Source organism: Lolium rigidum, chromosome 5, assembly GCF_022539505.1.
Source record: "Lolium rigidum isolate FL_2022 chromosome 5, APGP_CSIRO_Lrig_0.1, whole genome shotgun sequence".
In the NCBI taxonomy this organism is placed as follows: domain Eukaryota; kingdom Viridiplantae; phylum Streptophyta; class Magnoliopsida; order Poales; family Poaceae; genus Lolium; species Lolium rigidum.
In genome coordinates this window covers 101126417-101145915 of record NC_061512.1, presented here as the reverse complement: position 1 = coordinate 101145915, position 19499 = coordinate 101126417, and positions in this window count along the sequence as shown.

Genomic DNA, 19499 nt, shown 5'->3' with positions numbered 1-19499 from the left:
GGCGAGGTCACCGGAGATTTAGGTGAGGCGCCTTCGTGGCGTTCGGTGTGTGGTGTGAGTACCGCATCTTGGGGTGAGGCCTTTGTGGCGTTGGTGTGCATCGAGCAACCACACCTCAAGGTGAGCCTCTTGTGGCGTTCGGGAGCACTAAGCCACCGCACCTCTCCACCGGAGATTAGCACTCGCAAGAGTGTGAACTCCGGGATAAATCATCGTCTCCCGCGTGCCTCGGTTATCTCTATACCCGAGCTGTTTACTTATGCACTTTACCTTGTGATAGCCATCGTGCTTGAAGTTATATATATCTTGCTATCACATACTTGCTTGTATTGCTTATCATAAGTTATTGGTGCACATAGATGAACCATTGCTTAGAATAAGTTGTTGGTGCACATAGGTGAACCATAGTATATAGGCTTTGGGCTTGACAAAGTAAACGCTAGTTTTATTCCGCATTTGTTAAGCCCATCTCGTAATAAATTTAAATCGCCTATTCACCCCCCCCCCCTAGGCGACATCCGTGTCCTTTCAATATGTGTTGATCTATGCTTCGCTCTAAGAAGGCTCTTTCTACTTCTTTCCCAGTCAAAGAAATAAAGTTTGTTAAAAAGATTTTTTTTCTATGACCAAACGGTTAGGAACAATTATCAATGCATAATCTTGCTTATGAATCATTTATATCTTGCAAAATGAGTTTTTAATTATCCGTAGTACTTGTTCATTTAATATTATGCAAGATGTCTTTATTTTTTTGCACATTTGAAGTTTATGTTTTCTTTTACTTTAATGATGAGGTATTTACTTATCAATAAACCGTCATATTTTGAGTAGCAATGATCGTGAATTTTGTATTGTGTATCTATTGACAACAAACAACAAAGCACATTCATTTATCACCTTTATGCTCGAGGATGAGCATATGTTAAGCTCGGGGATGCTGATGCATGTGGAATGCATCTATAGTAGTTGTAGTTTATTGTGACTTATTCCATCTAACTGATGCATATACGTGGTTAAAATCATGTTTTAGAATGATTTTCAGGATTTTCCTAAAAGATCTCCTTTATTTGTATTATAACTTTGTAGGAAGGAAAATCCTCTTTTGCGTACTTTTTATTTCAGTGACCTTCGTGAACTCAAGGACCTAGGATTTTTACTATGAAAGTTTTTATGGATAATTGATACGTGTCCGACGTATCGATAATTTCTTATGTTCCATGCCACATTATTGATGATATCTACATGTTTTATACACATTATATGTCGTATTTATGCATTTTCCGGCACTAACCTATTAACGAGATGCCGAAGAGCCGATTCTTTGTTTCTGCTGTTTTTGGTTTCAGAAATCCTAGTAAAGAAATATTCTCGGAATTGGACGAAATCAACGCCTAGGGTCCTATTTTTGCACGAAGCTTCAGAAGACCGAGGGGGAAAGGAAGTGGGGCCATGAGGCGCCGCCACAGCAGGGCGGCGCGGCCCAGCCCTAGGCCGCGCGGCCCTGGTGTGTGGGGCCCTCGTGTGGCCCCCCGCGTTGCCCTTCCGCCTACTTAAAGCCTTCGTTGCGAAACCCCCAGTACCGAGAGCCACGATACGGAAAACCTTCCAGAGACGCCGTCGCCGCCAATCCCATCTCGGGGGATTCAGGAGATCGCCTCCGGCACCCTGCCGGAGAGGGGAATCATCTCCCGGAGGTCTCTTCATCGCCATGATCGCCTCCGGATCGATGAGTGAGTAGTTCACCCCTGGACTATGGGTCCATAGCAGTAGCTAGATGGTCGTCTTCTCCTCATGTGCTTCATTGTCGAATCTTGTGAGCTGCCTAACATGATCAAGATCATCTATCTGTAATTCTATATGTTGTGTTTGTCGGGATCCGATGGATAGAGAATACTATGTTATGTTGATTATCAATCTATTACCTATGTGTTGTTTATGATCTTGCATGCTCTCCGTTATTAGTAGAGGCTCTGGCCAAGTTTTTGCTCTTAACTCCAAGAGGGAGTATTTATGCTCGATAGTGGGTTCATGTCTCCGTGAATGCGGGGAGTGACAGAAACCTCTAAGGTTATGGATGTCTTGTTGCCACTAGGGATAAAACATTGATGCTATGTCCGAGGATGTAGTTATTGATTACATTACGCACCATACTTAATGCAATTGTCTGTTGTTTGCAACTTAATGCTGGAAGGGGTTCGGATGATAACACTGAAGGTGGACTTTTTAGGCATAGATGCATGCTTGGATAGCGGTCTATGTACTTTGTCGTAATGCCCAATTAAATCTCACAATATTCATCATGTCATGTATGTGCATTGTTATGCCCTCTCTATTTGTCAATTGCCCGATCTGTAATTTGTTCACCCAACATGCTATCATATGGGAGAGACACCTCTAGTAAGCTGTGGACCCCGGTCCATTCTTTTACATCGAATACAATCTACTTGCAATACTTGTTCTCTTGTTTTTCGCAAACAATCATCATCCACACTATACATCTAATCCTTTGTTACGAGCAAGCCGGTGAGATTGACAACCTCATCTGTTTCGTTGGGGCAAAGTACTTTGGTTGTGTTGTGCAGAGTTCCACGTTGGCGCCGGAATCCCTGGTGTTGCGCCGCACTACATCCTGCCGCCATCAACCTTCAACGTGCTTCTTGGCTCCTCCTGGTTCGATAAACCTTGGTTTCTTTCCGAGGGAAAACTTGTCTGTTGTGCGCATCATACCTTCCTCTTGGGGTTCCCAACGAACGTGTGAGTTACACGCCATCAAGCTCTTTTTACGGCGCCGTTGCCGGGGAACGAAGAAAAGTTACACCACAAAGATTTTCAACTCCCACGTCAACAGCTCTTTTTCTGGCGCCGTTGTCGGGGAGATCAAGACATGTTGCAAGGGGAGTCTCCACAATCCAATCTCTTTACTTTGTTTTTGTCTTGCTTTATTTTATTTACTACTTTGTTTGCTGCATTATATCAAAACACAAAAAAAATAGTTGCTAGCTTTACTTTATTTACTGTTTTGCACTCTATATCAAAAACACAAAAAAATTAGTTACTTGCATTTTACTTTTGTTACCATGTCTAGTTCTGCACTTGTTACTTCTTCACCTGAGGAATTAGTCTTCACTTTTAAACAAGGGAATGAGGAGAGTTTTAAAGATGCTTGGTCCAGAATTTTTACTTCTTATCGTAAAACTGAACGTCAAATGACTCTAAGTTTGCTCCTTAGTAATTTTTATTTTGGTCTTATGATTCGCTATAGATATGCCTTGGATGTTGTAGTGGGAGGAGATTTCCTTCATTGCAACGGGGATCAAGCTTTTAATGCCATAAAGAAGTTGGTTGCATCATATGATTCAGCTAATAACTTTGATTCAGCCATTATTAGCATTTATAATAGATATAACACTCTTGAGACAAGTGCATCTCGCTTGAATGAAAATTATGGATATGTTCGTAACCGTCTTGATCAAGTTTTAGTGAACTCTGAACCTTCATTATGAGATCCTAATATTACAATTGTTATAGGTGACCAAACTCTTCATGCTAATTGTGATATTATGACTGAATTTTGCCTAATGCCTAAGAGTATTCATAAATCTCTGAAACTATTGGGAGCAGTCATAGATATGGGAGAAGGCACCCTAAAATTCACCTCTACACCCGGGGGTAGACATATATTCCCTAAACCAAAGAGTAAGAAAAAGAACAAGAAAGGTAAGGGTAAAGCCCAAGGTAATGCTGATGCCTCACCTCTTGATAACACTTGATACACACTTTCTGCGCCTAGCTGAAAGGCGTTAAAGAAAAGCGCTTATGGGAGACAACCCATGTTTTTACTACAGTATTTTTGTTTTATATTTGAGTCTTGGAAGTTGTTTACTACTGTAGCAACCTCTCCTTATCTTAGTTTTGTGCTTTGTTGTGCCAAGTAAAGTCTTTGATAGTAAAGTGAATACTAGATTTGGATTACTGCGCAGAAACAGATTTCTTTGCTGTCACGAATTTCGACCTGCCTCTCTGTAGGTAGCTCAGAAAAATATGCCAATTTACGTGCGTGATCCTCAGATATGTACGCAACTTTCATTCAATTTGGGCATTTTCATTTGAGCAAGTCTGGTGCCTCAATAAAATCCATCTTTACGGACTGTTCTGTTTTGACAGATTCTGCCTTTTATTTCGCATTGCCTCTTTTGCTATGTTGGATGAATTTCTTTGTTCCATTAATATCCAGTAGCTTTATGCAATGTCCAGAAGTGTTAAGAATGATTGTGTCACCTCAGAACATGTTAATTTTTATTATGCACTAACCCTCTAATGAGTTGTTTCGAGTTTGGTGTGGAGGAAGTTTTCAAGGATCAAGAGAGGGAAATGATATATGATCAAGGAGAGTGAAAACTCTAAGCTTGGGGATGCCCCAGTGGTTCACCCCTGCATATTCTAAGAAGACTCAAGCGTCTAAGCTTGGGGATGCCCAAGGCATCCCCTTCTTCATCGACAACATTATTAGGTTCCTCCCCTGAAACTATATTTTTATTTTGTCACATCTTATGTGCTTTACTTGGAGCGTCGGTTTGTTTTTGTTTTTTGTTTTGTTTGAATAAAATGGATCCTAGCATTCATTGTGTGGAAGAGAGACACGCTCCGCTGTTGCATATGGACAAATATGTCCTTAGGCTTTACTCATAGTATTCATGGCGAAGGTTGAATCTTCTTCGTTAAATTGTTATATGGTTGGAATCGGGAAATGCTACATGTAGTAATTCTAAAATGTCTTGAATAATTTGATACTTGGCAATTGTTGTGCTCATGTTTAAGCTCTTGCATCATATACTTTTCACCCATTAATGAAGAAATACATAGAGCTTGCTAAATTTGGTTTGCATATTTGGTCTCTCTAAAGTCTAGATAATTTCTAGTATTGAGTTTGAACAACAAGGAAGACGGTGTAGAGTCTTATAATGTTTACAATATGACTTTTATGTGAGTTTTGTTGCACCGGTTCATCCTTGTGTTTGTTTCAAATAACCTTGCTAGCCTAAACCTTGTATCGAGAGGGAATACTTCTCATGCATCCAAAATCCTTGAGCCAATCACTATGCCATTTGTGTCCACCATACCTACCTACTACATGGTATTTCTCCGCCATTCCAAAGTAAATTGCTTGAGTGCTACCTTTAAAATTTCCATTCTTTACCTTTGCAATATATAGCTCATGGGACAAATAGCTTAAAAACTATTGTCGTATTGAATATGTACTTATGCACTTTATTTCTTATTAAGTTGCTTGTTGTGCGATAACCATGTTTCTGGGGACGCCATCAACTACCCTCTTTGTTGAATATCATGTGAGTTGCTATGCATGTCCGTCTTGTCTGAAGTAAGGGAGATCTACCACTTTAATGGTTAGAGCATGCATATTGTTAGAGAAGAACATTGGGCCGCTAACTAAAGCCATGAATCATGGTGGAAGTTTCAGTTTTGGACATATATCCTCAATCTCATATGAGAACACTAATTGTTGCTACATGCTTATGCATTAAAGAGGAGTCCATTATCCGTTGTCTATGTTGTCCCGGTATGGATGTCTAAGTTGAGAATAATCAAAAGCGAGAAATCCAAAATGCGAGCTTTCTCCTTAGACCTTTGTACGGGCGGCATGGAGGTACCCCTTTGTGACACTTGGTTAAAACATGTGTATTGCGATGATCCGGTAGTCCAAGCTAATTAGGACAAGGTGCGGGCACTATTAGTATACTATGCATGAGGCTTGCAACTTGTAAGATATAATTTACATAATACATATGCTTTATTACTACCGTTGACAAAATTGTTTCTTGTTTTCAAAATAAAAGCTCTAGCACAAATATAGCAATCGATGCTTTCCTCTTTGAAGGACCTTTCTTTTACTTTTATGTTGAGTCGGTTCACCTATCTCTCTCCACCTCAAGAAGCAAACACTTGTGTGAACTGTGCATTGATTCCTACATACTTGCATATTGCACTTGTTATATTACTCTATGTTGACAATTATCCATGAGATATACATGTTATAAGTTGAAAGCAACCGCTGAAACTTAATCTTCCTTTGTGTTGCTTCAATACCTTTACTTTGATTTATTGCTTTATGAGTTAACTCTTATGCAAGACTTATTGATACTTGTCTTGAAGTGCTATTCATGAAAAGTCTTTGCTTTATGATTCAGTTGTTTACTCATGTCATTACCATTGTTTTGATCGCTGCATTCATTACATATGTTTACAATAGTATGATCAAGGTTATGATGGCATGTCACTCCATAAATTATCTTTGTTATCGTTTACCTGCTCGGGACGAGCAGAACTAAGCTTGGGGATGCTGATACGTCTCCGACGTATCGATAATTTCTTATGTTACATGCCACATTATTGATGATATCTACATGTTTTATACACATTATATGTCGTATTTATGCATTTTCCGGCACTAACCTATTAACGAGATGCCGAAGAGCCGATTCGTTGTTTTCTGCTGTTTTTGGTTTCAGAAATCCTAGTAAAGAAATATTCTCGGAATTGGACGAAATCAACGCCCGGTGTCCTATTTTTGCACGAAGCTTCGGAAGACCGAGGGGAAAGGAAGTGGGGCCACGAGGCGCCGCCACGAGCAGGGCGGCGCGGCCCAGCCCTAGGCCGCGCGGCCCCGGCGTGTGGGGCCCTCGTGTGGCCCCCGCGTTGCCCTTCCGCCTACTTAAAGCCTTCGTCGCGAAACCCCCGGTACCGAGAGCCACGATACGGAAAACCTTCCAGAGATGCCGCCGCCGCCAATCCCATCTCGGGGGATTCAGGAGATCGCCTCCGGCACCCTGCCGGAGAGGGGAATCATCTCCCGGAGGTCTCTTCATCGCCATGATCGCCTCCGGATCGATTAGTGAGTAGTTCACCCCTGGACTATGGGTCCATAGCAGTAGCTATATGGTCGTCTTCTCCTCATGTGCTTCATTGTCGGATCTTGTGAGCTGCCTAACATGATCAAGATCATCTATCTGTAATTCTATATGTTGTGTTTGTCGGGATCCGATGGATAGAGAATACTATGTTATGTTGATTATCAATCTATTACCTATGTGTTGTTTATGATCTTGCATGCTCTCCGTTATTAGTAGAGGCTCTGGCCAAGTTTTTACTCTTAACTCCAAGAGGGAGTATTTATGCTCGATAGTGGGTTCATGTCTCCGTGAATGCGGGGAGTGACGAGAAACCTCTAAGGTTATGGATGTACTTGTTGCCACTAGGGATAAAACATTGATGCTATGTCCGAGGATGTAGTTATTGATTACATTACGCACCATACTTAATGCAATTATCTGTTGTTTGCAACTTAATACTGGAAGGGGTTCGGATGATAACCTGAAGGTGGACTTTTTAGGCATAGATACATGCTGGATAGCGGTCTATGTACTTTGCCGTAATGCCCAATTAAATCTCACAATATTCATCATGTCATGTATGTGCATTGTTATGCCCTCTCTATTTGTCAATTGCCCGACTGTAATTTTTGCACCCAACATGCTATCTTATGGGAGAGACACCTCTAGTGAACTGTGGACACCGGTCCATTCTTTTACATCGAATACAATCTACTGTAATACTTGTTCTACTGTTTTCTGCAAACAATCATCATCCACACTATACATCTAATCCTTTGTTACAGCAAGCCGGTGAGATTGACAACCTCACTCTTTCGTTGGGGCAAAGTACTTTGATTGTGTTGTGCAGGTTCCACGTTGGCGCCGGAATCCCTGGTGTTGCGCCGCACTACATCCCGCCGCCATCAACCTTCAACGTGCTTCTTGGCTCCTCCTGGTTCGATAAACCTTGGTTTCTTTCTGAGGGAAAATTTGCTGCTGTGCGCATCATACCTTCCTCTTGGGGTTCCCAACGAACGTGTGAGTTACACGCCATCAATAATCAAGACCTAGAGCACATGGACCTCACATGGGCCAGCAGAAGGGCAAACATGAGGCCCATGGCGCATCCAGATACCTCTATCGTGCCATGGGTCCGACCTGGCACCTCGCTGCTCCGATATCGTTGATCTTCGTGTCCCTCGACTCATTTTGCCGAAAACGCCTATATATACACCCGTCTCCGCGATCTTGAAGCACGGCGCACCACGAAAATGGAAATACAAAAGGGAGAAGATCCAACAAATATTGGAGGGGGAAACGCCGCCGACTCGCATATTCAACCTCTCCAACAATATCTCCATCATATCCATGATGAAGAGGAAGTAGTACCCCCGAACTATGGGTTTGTGGAAATAGCTTGCTTTACCTCTCTCTCATGCTATTATTGTTCTAGTGTCACATAAGGTGCCCAACATGATTGTGGCCATCTATTTTGTAATCCCTTTGACGTGGATCTTGGTTTCTATGAGATGAGAATTTGAGATAGCAATTTTCAGATTGTGTTTGATGTATGACTAGATTTATATTATGTAACTTGTTCTTTATTACATGTTTTGATCAAACTAGTATGGTAGGGCATGTGAGGGGGAATGCGTGCATTATTATTGGAGTTACATGTTAGTATGGAACTGGATAGTGATAGAAATTTTGGATCCTACTATGGTCTTTACCTTTCCGCTGTTACCTCACAAGGCGTAAATGAATACATGTGTTACTATTACCTTGTGACAAACAAAGGTGATACCATATCTTTTGATGTAGCATAATTGATATTCAACATTATGCCATAGAAGCAAAGACAATACTCTGTTTATCTTAAATCGAGTTTCTGGAGTTTTCTCTTACTACAGGAGTCAATAGGACATGATGCCCATATGAATATTTATCAACCACATTATGAAGTTACATCAATATTATGTCTTCTTTGAAGCTGTTTTGATTCCAACATATTTATGAGAGAGTAGACAAATGAAACTATGAAGCCCGATCCATTTTCAATCATAAGAAACACCCTTGTGGGAAAAATACCCTCGCCACATCACTTTGCTTTTAGAGTCCCAACAAATTGGTATCCTAGTGAATCAGGTGACATCACATGCTCACCGGCCTAGTTCCATCCTACAACCCAAGCGCGGCGTCTTTCAATGTCGTGACCACCATGGTAAGCCTTGTTGATTTCTATTCCATATAGTCCTAATCTATGAAGTGTTGCAACTATTGCAGCAGGCTGAAAACGAGCGTTGGTCCTTGTTGGCTACACCGTGCTGTGGCCAGGCTCGACTGGCGCCATTGGTCGCCCACGCGTGACACTAGTGACCCATCTGCAGAGCGTCCCTAGGTATACCTGGCCATGGGCAGCCCGGCCCGGCCCGAAATTCCCGGGCCAAGCCCGACCCGACCATGCCTCCGGGCCGGGCATGGGCCTGATTTTTTGGCCCGATGGTCAGCATGGGCCGGGCCTGGGCCATCATTTTGTGCAATTTTGTGAAGCGGCCCGGCTCGAGGCCCGACGGGCTTTCTATGTGATGGGCCGGGCTTGGGCCCATTTTTTCGGCCCGACGGTCGGGCCTGGCCGGGTCTGGGCCAAGATTTTCCACGTTGGGCCTTGGTCGGCCCGGCCCGAGGCCCGGCCCAGCCCGATAAATGCTCAGCTATACTCCTAGGGCATGGCTACCCAGAGAAGGGGCAGGGCGGCCAGGATCACCATCGGACCAACGGCGACGGTGGAGGAGCGACAACAACGACCACAATGGCAACGACAAGGGCAATGGGCGCACTAATCAGATCTGCATCAAACAAGCACGAACTTTGTGGGATGAAATCAATATATTCACATATCATGTACACGTACCGACGTCTCGCAGTCCAGCTCTGGCCCGCGGCGTAGCTCTCGGTCGGTCGATGTCGTCCCCCGTCATCTTAAGCTTTCGTGGAGAGGGTAGAGAGGTTAAATAGAAAGTATGGATAGGTAGGAGACAAAACTTGATTAGTAAGTTGTTCGTAGTGGTGCACACCTGTCGGCGAGACACGCTTGACTCTCCTCCCAGCACAAATGTACTTTAGAGATCGTGTAGGATCCATGGCGTAGGATTATGTACCTCTATCCATCTACCGCGGCATTACCACTTGTCAGGCTTGCTTGCCATCTACCATGGCTTTCTGAACCCCTTGATAGCCACCAGGAAATAACATCCGCCGGCCAAAAAAAAATTGCAAGTACTTTTCGCTTGTGTTGTCTAAAAAATGCGCCATGTATGTTGGTGCTTTTTGTAGTGCCATTTATTTTGTCTCCATGGTGTGCAGATTTACATGCTTGTCTACACTGATGAATGATGATATTGTGCTTGCTGGCTCTGCTCCTGCTGGAGTTGATCGCCTGGTAAGATCTCTTTCAGCCATTTTCCTATCAAGGATCTTGGCGCTCTTGAGTATTGTCTAGGATTAGAAGCATGTGGTTTGTGATGTAATTGTCCCTTGGAGGAACATGCATGAGACTACTCACAGTGGGAATAACATAGATGATAATATCACACATTTAAGTCGTTTTGATGACATGGCATGACAATAAATGAAGAAATAAAGTGAGATGGTAACTAGCTATGTTACCATAACATCACACGCTTCAAAATAACATGAGTCTACAACATAATAAATGACACAATGCATGAAACCACATATAAGTTACTACTCACTACTGAGGTAGGTCTAAGTTACTCCGCACTATGCCTAAATATGGATAGGCATTTAGTGTTGCATGTTTTAGTTGTCAATATTGCACATTGATGAGTTGTTAATGTGGAATGCATGCCTCAACAATCTTTACTCATTTGCATCCTTTGTCGCCTCTAAACTACACCCACAATGAGTAGTTGTACTCCCTCCGTTCACTTTTACCTAGCATTCTGCATACCAAGATGAGTCTCTAATCAGCTAAATTAGGCGGAATGTGGACTACTTTACCCCTAATGCAATTGGAATGTGGACTACTTTACCCCTAATGCAATGACCCATCCAAGGAACGTCCATTAAAGCCACATATGCATGGATTGGATCCAGGCTGCTAGACGCCTCGACTCCTATGCATTGACTGCATGGCGAGTTGCCCCCTCTCTCTTTTCTCTGCATGCACCTACCTCTCGCTCTCTTTTTCTCTCTGCGCACGAGCCATTTTTATCTCCGTTTGAAGAAAGTCTAATTCTCATCCTTGAATTCTTGGGAAAGTTCACTTTCAGTCCCAAAATTTATTTTTAGTCTAGAATGAACCTTGAACTCTCATAATAGATCATTTTTCATCCCTTTGTAGTTAAGTTGAGCAAATTACTAGCGTGGAAAGAAAAAATAGTGAACCAACCAAATTGGTTTAGAACCAGATCAAGCCCAAACTAGCTGATATGTTAAACCAAACGTCACAATGCAAAAAACAACGAAACCTTTGGGTCCCTGAACCAATCTCTCGCTTGATTTCTCTCCCTTCTAATTCACGTGAAGCGTTGCGCCACAAAGGTCTCCTTGTTTGCTTATCAACATCGTCCCGTCTCTCTACCCTTGCACCGTTACCTTGAGTTTTTGGGCACCTATGGTAGATATTTGTCTAGCTTAATTAGGGTAAGGACTAAAAGTGAATGATTCTGAAAGTTCAAGGTTCATTTTGAACCAGACAAAAGTTCTAGGACCAAAAGTGAACTTTCACTAGAATTCAAGGACCAAAAGTGGACTTTCTTCTCTCCGTTTTAAATACATGCAAAGGCTAACTAAGGGGCAATTCAGGAACTCAACCACTCAACGCAATGTAAAAGTGAATATTTTGTAAAAGCTAGAACGCAGGTAAAGGCAGGGACGGAGCCAGGGGTGCGAGCTGGGTCCATGACCCCCCCTATGCTGAAAATTCTGCTGAAAGACCCCCTAAAATGTATGTGAATTGATCCTTCAATTTGCGAGTATTTGCCTATCTTGCCCCCTTCAAGCTAAATTTTGTTCAATTGGCCCCCTCCAAAATATATTCCTGGCTCCGTCCCTGGGTAAAGGTGAATGGAGGGAGTATGTATATCAAAAAGCATGCATATGTATTAACTCTTTCCAACTATATGCAAAGATATTTGGCACAGATTTTGAGTCGTGGGGATCTATGATCCCAAAATCCACATCCTCGCTATTTTGATTGAAGGTTGTGAGATAAGTTATATTTTTAATTCCCATTAGAAAATTACTATGATTATGTTCATGCAAGCTATAGGGCCCGTTTGGTAGCATGGGACGAGTTTCTGCACCACTGCGCTAGGGAGAAGAGACCACATGCGCGTTCTAGACGGGACTCGGGCCAGAAAAGCCATGTTATTTGGTAGCATGTGAAGCTATTTTCTGCACCAGATAGGGAAGATAGGCCCCATTATTTGGTTGCCTTCATATATGTCTTTCTGCCCTGGTGGTGCAGCGCACACCTTGTTTGGTTGCAGACATGGGCGTGATGTGGTAACCCCTTCCATTTGAGTAGATCCCCACGACTCAAAATATGTGGCAAACTTTGCATGTAGTTGGAAAGAGTTAATACATATGCATGCTTTTTGATATACATGCTTCCTCCGTTCACCTTTACCTCGCGTTCTAGCTTTTACAAAATATTCACTTTTACCTTGCGTTGAGTGGTTGGGTTCCTGAATTGCCTCTTAGTTAGCCTTTGCATGCATTTAAAACGGAGATAAAATGGCTCGTGCGCAGAGAGAAAAAAGAGAGCGAGAGGTAGGTGCATGCAGAGAAAATAGAGAGGGGGCAGCTGGCCATGCAGTCAAGTAGTGCTAACTGAATAACAACACATTCAACAACATTCAGGTCATCAAACGGTGTTGGTAATACACAACAATTAGTAACCCTACTGGACGATGCATCACGAATAAAGAAACTATATTTCGTAATGCATCACGTGTTCATCACACAAGGGGTTAGTATATACCACCTCGAACAAGTTCATTATTACAGACCAGGGATCGGGTTCAAGAAAGTCCTAACTAATGGAGGGTACAAGAGCACCTCCCAAAATCAGCAGATCGTGAAGAAGGAAGCGGAATCACTAAGTAGGAAACTGCTTGCGTAGCTAGGTCCTCCTCTCACGGTACTCAACATACTCTTATTCGTTGTCTGCAATGAAGTTGAGTACCCTGAACAGCAAGTTAGGTTGGTATAGCTACGCCTTGCCGACAAATCGGGGCATAAAGATCGTCTTCATCTGAGCATACTTCGTGATCGGGGTGTTGACGTACTCATGACGCCTCGGTAAGCACTGCAATCCAGAAACTCAATGTTAGGGCAGATGACAATGGCATACTGTCAGATCAATGACGGAACTCAATAAAACTTACTACCTTCATGTACTCATCTAGCCTCTCTTCATCAGCAAGATAGCAGCAGCAACCATCTCCGCTCCATTGGAGAGTGTGATCGAATTTGATCTTTCTTATGACGCTCCACTTGGTCCTCCACTTTCTAATGTGGTTATAGACCTGAAAAGTGCTCACGTTGCCAACGAATGCAAGAACATCAACAGAAACCTTCTTCATCTATGCCTCTTTGAATCCCAGGTTAAAGGTTGCTATGGAGGAGCTCAACCAAGCAGTTCAGCACAAACTCAGACATCCTTGGTTACCAAACCATGGCACGTTTGTGTGCTAAGTGCTAACAGGGAATCATGAGTATTAGCAGATGGAGTAGAAAGATTAGTGGAGCCCAGTGGTATGATTGCCTACATGACAAATACCAGACGAAGGTAGCTAAGCATTAGCACATCAATGAACTACCACATTCACACATCCACAACCTTAAGCATTAGCACATCAATGAATTACCACATTCGGACATTCACATTCTTAAGCATTAGCACATCAATGAACTACCAGAAAAGAAAGAGCGGCCTTACTGTCAGAGGATCCACACACAGCACCGAGGTCGGGGAAGCAGGAGACCCCTGGCGAAGAAGCATCCAGCACAGCTGTCCCCGTGCTAGAGTCATATGAAACCTCGGCAACCTTCCCCGTGGTAGAGTCAGATCCAACCACGAAAATCGTCCCCATGGTAGAGTCAGATCCAACCTCGACAATCGTCCCTGTGGTAGAGTCAGATCCAACCACGATCGAAGACGAAGGAATGGCCTACAATGGATTCTATCAGACCCCCCTGTGCCCAAAAGTTCTATATCTAAGGTTAGGGTTTGCATAAGCTTACAAGAACCGGAGTGATCGACGCGGAGGAAAAAGATGACAAGTCGTGGCCAGTCGCCGACGCCACAGCCAACTTCGCCGCCACCAGCCTCGCCGACCGTGCGGGTGAGGACCAATCGGCTATGTCGCTGGATCGGGAAGGGTGGATGAGCTCGAAATGGAGAGAATGGGGGATTTGGAATTGACGGTGAGAGAGCCGCCCCTATATATGGTGGAGAAATTTGGAGGGAGGTGACCGAATTCACCCGCTGATTTTCGCCGTTCCGCGCGAGCTCACGCCGTCTCCCCTCGGTGATTCTACGGGAACACGGCATTATCGCTTTTTGCGGAGACGAGGGTGGCTCGCTAGAAACGGCCAATTCGGGCATTCCTCCGGACCTGGTCCGGGTGTGCTTTAAGAATCATGTGATGCAACAACGCGGAGGAGGCCAGGAAATCAAATGAACCAAAAAACGACGCCCCACATGCGAGCAAGGGGAGCCCAGGGTCCATGCTACCAAACAAGCCCATAGAGGAAAAACTCGTTGGAATCTGCTTGGAGACCAATTTTGCGTAAGTACAATATTTACTCCCTCCGTCCCGGATATTAGTTGCACTCATGTATTTCTAGACACAATTTTATGTATGTATATCTAAATTTTAGATAAAATTGAAACACTTTTGTAGAACGGAGAGAATATATAGTATTTCTTTTCACTTTCTAGCCGTGATTACGTACGGCGGAGAAAAGGTAGGCTTTGGTTTCACGTTGGTCGTGCGGAAGCAGAACTAAAGCACGCGCGCGCACTTTCTCCATGCATGGCAATGTTTTGGGCAATTCCAAGATAAAATACACGCGCTTTTACCTTTGTTCACGAAGGGACGTTCAGCGTATTATACGAATGGATCAGTAACACAAAGCAAAAGTGTCCCTTCCGCAGCCCCAATATCGTGGCGCACGTGCTTACCAAAGTTAAGGCGCGTCTCGTAAAGATTGAGCATGCTTAATTATTAATCGAGCCGCAAACATGCGAGAGTTAGTCGGCATCATGCATGGTTGCAGGAGATTTAATTAAGCCGAACTACTCATATTTACCCTTTAAGAGCAATTCCAATAGTGCAGCCCGGTGCTGGCTATAAGGTCAGATATAGTCAGTTTATAGCTAACTTGTACAATAGTTGGCTTTAAGAATTGATAATTTTATGTAAAAGACCCACCACACATACTCACAGAGTGTCTAGGAAGACGTCTGAAAGTGACTCTTGCGTAGAGCCCATCTCTCTTCTCTCTCCACTTCTCTCTCATCCACCTAAGCAAAACAACACTATTTTAATTCTTATAGCCTGCTGAGTCAGTCTTATTGTACTTGCTCTAACTAGCCGTGAAAGTGGTCGTGGCATGCCAGCAGGACTGTCCGAGCATTTGACTAATCCTCGTTTTGTCGTCTACTAAATCTAGCACGTAAAAGTGTACGCGAAAAGTCAGGCACACGTAACATCGATCGACGAACCGTGTTTGCTGTGGATTCACATACACACGTAAAAAAATCTCCCATGCTTTGAAAAGTCACTTGAAACAAAACCAACTCCCTGATTTCAAGTGACGTATAGTCCATCAAGTGACCGCACGTATTGACCATTCCAGATTGGGAACCAATAATTGACGATCGAGCAAGGGTATATATATTACCAGTCTATAGTGCCTGTCCCTGTAATCCAACACCAAGTTCTTCCCATCAACTTACACAAATCGCTACGTGGCCAGCCGCACACGTATAATGTCGTCATCGGTGAACTAAAAGCATCATGTGCTTTTTGACTTGTATGCAGGGAATATAATAGAACACAACGTTGAACCTGAATTGCTAGCTACCACTTCCTTGTTTCATAATTCTTGTTGTTATTTAGTTCAAATTTGAATGGAGGAAGTAGTCAGCATCATATGCTGTTCCTCGCAACTTTCCCATCATTATTCCTCAATAATGGAGCAAGGGTTTAGGACTATGCTCACAATCTTCAGGCCAAGGGTCGCGGCCCAACGGATCAACTCTCATCCTGTCAAGGAAGGTATGGCTACGAGATTGCGGTCCTTGGTGAGGCCGGCGTGCAGGGGCGGGCCTAGCTCAAGTCAAGGGTATTCACTTGAATACCCTTTATTTTTGCCAAATCATTTATATGCATATAGTGTATGATGCTGTCTGCATGCATGTATGAAAAACTACATTTTATTCAAGTATTCAACAAAGGATAAAAGCTAGCTCACATCATCTCTCTCGCTGTTCCAACACAGCCAATCTCTCCTTCGGTACCATTAGCCTAAATGTGAAATCCCGGTAAAAAAAGGGTCTTTTAAGGTGTAAAAATTTAGGCTTGGATTTTTTGAATACCCGGGCTTCAAATCCTATGCCCACCGCTGCCGGCGTGGCAGACTTCTTCTAGCTTTGGCACGTTCTTGCCAATGCCCAGCCAGCCTCAGAGCAGGAGGATTGCATCGTGTGGCGATGGTCGAGCAACGGGTGTTCTCGGCCAAATCAGCATACACGCGGGGATAGCAAGGGACCCGATATCTAAGTAGATTTGGCGATCGCGAGAGCACCTTACTGCTGTAAGTTGTTCGCTTGGCTAGCCTCGAGGAACATGTGCTAGACGACTACTGATAGGGCACAATGAAGAGGTCTCCCACACCCTACTGCCTACCCTCTTTGTGATTAGGAGCCGAAGACGATTGAACAACTTATTTTAGGTGTGTGGTGTCTCGTCAAGTCTGGGAGTGGACTCTCAGACCTTGGGGGGTCTAGACTAGATTCCGGCGGCCGATATCGACTTGGTAGAGTGGTGGAATTCAAGGCCTTCCCCTAAGTCTCACTAGAGTACCTCTGGACCACCCTCATCCTGGTATTCTGGTGCATGTGGCGTCACAGAAACAATGTAGTGTTCAACGGGACGAGCCCGTCGGTGAATGCCATCAAGGCGAGGATCAAAGAGGAGCTTGATAGGTGGCGATTAGCTAGTTTGTTCGGATTTGAAAGCTTTAGCTCTCTGAGCAGAATCCCTTTTGGTGGCACATATAAGAGTAGGCTTTCGCTTGGGGAGCTGTCACCCTTTGTTGACAGCACAGACTTGCCATTTCACGGCGTTGTGTGGTCCGTTTACACCTGGGCAAAGTTCGGGCCGGGTCGGGTTTCGGGCCGGGCTTAAAAAGCCCGCGGGTAAAAACTCAGGCCCAAGTCCGGCCCGGCCCGACCGTCGGGCCTGTAAATTAAGCCCGAACCCGGCCCGAATGAGCAAAAAGCCCGGCCCGGCCCGAGAAGCCCGACCCGACCAGGCTAAAATGCACAAAAATGAAGGCCCAAACCCGGCCCGGCCCGACGTTCGGGCTCAAATTTCAGGCCCGAACCCGGCCCGAAGTGCAAGCCCGACCCGGCCCGGCCCGGGATTTTCGGGCCGGGTCGGGCCGGGCCGTCCGGGCCAGGCTGTCCATGCCCAGATGTAGGTCCGTTTAGCTCATTCTTCTATATGCATGATTAATACACCTTTGATGGTGCACTCTCGAAAAAAAGGTACAGCTATATAAAGGATCCCTGCCAATCCATGATTGTTAAATGCTAACCAAATTGTACAATCTATTATATAAGCATCACCTTTTTATCTCCTTCATGAAAGTTGGGCACGGTGCACTGATGCATGCATGGCCACGGCCGGCGGAATCTTCGTGTAAACGTACGTGTTCTTGACATCTTCTCTAGGAAAAGTTAGTTAACATGTACATCTATCTATCCTACGTCCAGTATCTATCCACTATAGACCGTGCATATTTGGTCGATCTGTTTATCATATCCAAATCAACAAAGTTAACTTATACAAACATGTATCACAAGTTCACAACTACTACTGCAACTGTCCTGGAGTAGCTACATATAGTTTCATGGTCCAAGAAAACTGCACGCATGCCGAGGAACATTACAAAAGGTTTAGGTTTGGAACTTGCTATTGGAGCGCATCTATATAGTGTATGGATGTGTTGTCGCTTGTCATATAAAAGCAGAGTGGAATCGTCAAAAGGGTGATACCAACTTGCACATATGAAGAAAAAAATGGCATCGTAGAAAGCTAGAGATAAGCAATCCTTCTCAAAGAAAAGAGAGGTAAAGTAATCATTCGAATGAAGAGAAGAACATATTCGTGGCACCCTAGTCTAAGTTACGGAGGACAAGCAAGTTCTAGGCAAATAAAGTACGGTCTAGATTGTGCGAGTTTTCTTGCCAATAAACATGGAATTGGAAATATGTGACTGATTTTGCCATTCTAGACCATGCTGCCTCTCTTTGTCCGGTTGATGTTGCAGAGTCTATGGGTTAACTTTATCTAGCACTTGACTAACGAAACCAATATATGTCACCAGATTCCTCGCTAAAAGTACTTTCAGAGTATTACAAAAAAAAATGTTCTTTCTAGTAGCGTAAAGCCAAGAAAGTGAACTCCAAAGTAAGAATTCCGTAAATGTCAACTTCTCTTTCGCTAAATGTCGTCAAACTGCATGCTCTTCCCCAGCCAGATGTTGTTGCCGTTGAGGCATCGACTAAAATGGTGTCTTGACATATCCTCCAAGTCATCACAATTTTTCACATGCACTAGGTTTACATTTATGGTGACTAAAGATACTTGAGGTGCCGTGGAACCACACATGCATCTAACTTATTGTAGTGAAAGCATAATATAGGGCTCGTGAGTTTTGCGTGAGCCATCCATTTTGATGTGTTTTTTTATGTGGCACGACAAACTCGTGCACGTCTAATAAATGTGGATGGTAGTCTACCCTAACGACTCCCTCCGTTCTAAATTATTTGTCGCGGAATCAATGAACCTAAACAGATTTTGAGCCTTTTTACCTTAATCTAAAACAAGTAGATTTCGCATTGGATGAGGTAATAAAAATCTCATTGTAACCCACTAAAAAAAGTTACATATCATGTCACGGTTGTCTTTTTGAGGGAATGTCAGTGGATCACTTGAGTTGGGCCAATATCCAGTCAGTCCAGAAATTGATTTAGGTATTAACTGAGTATTGGCATTGGGCTCACATCTGATCAGCCCTGCGGGTATGACAAGATTAGGCCCGTTTGACTCTCTCGTGGTTCAAGACTTATCATCAACAGAACATAACAGGGGCGAAGCTCCCAATAGGGCAAGGTCGCCCTACCTTGATTTTTTGGTGAATACATTTAGATGCGCGTATTTTTTCTGAAAATTTTGAGTGGTCATACGTATGAGAAAGTTATGCTTGTTTCAGTGAACACTGCTGCAAATTAAAAACACAGACTATTATGTCCAAACATAGACTCATATTTTATGTTCAATATAA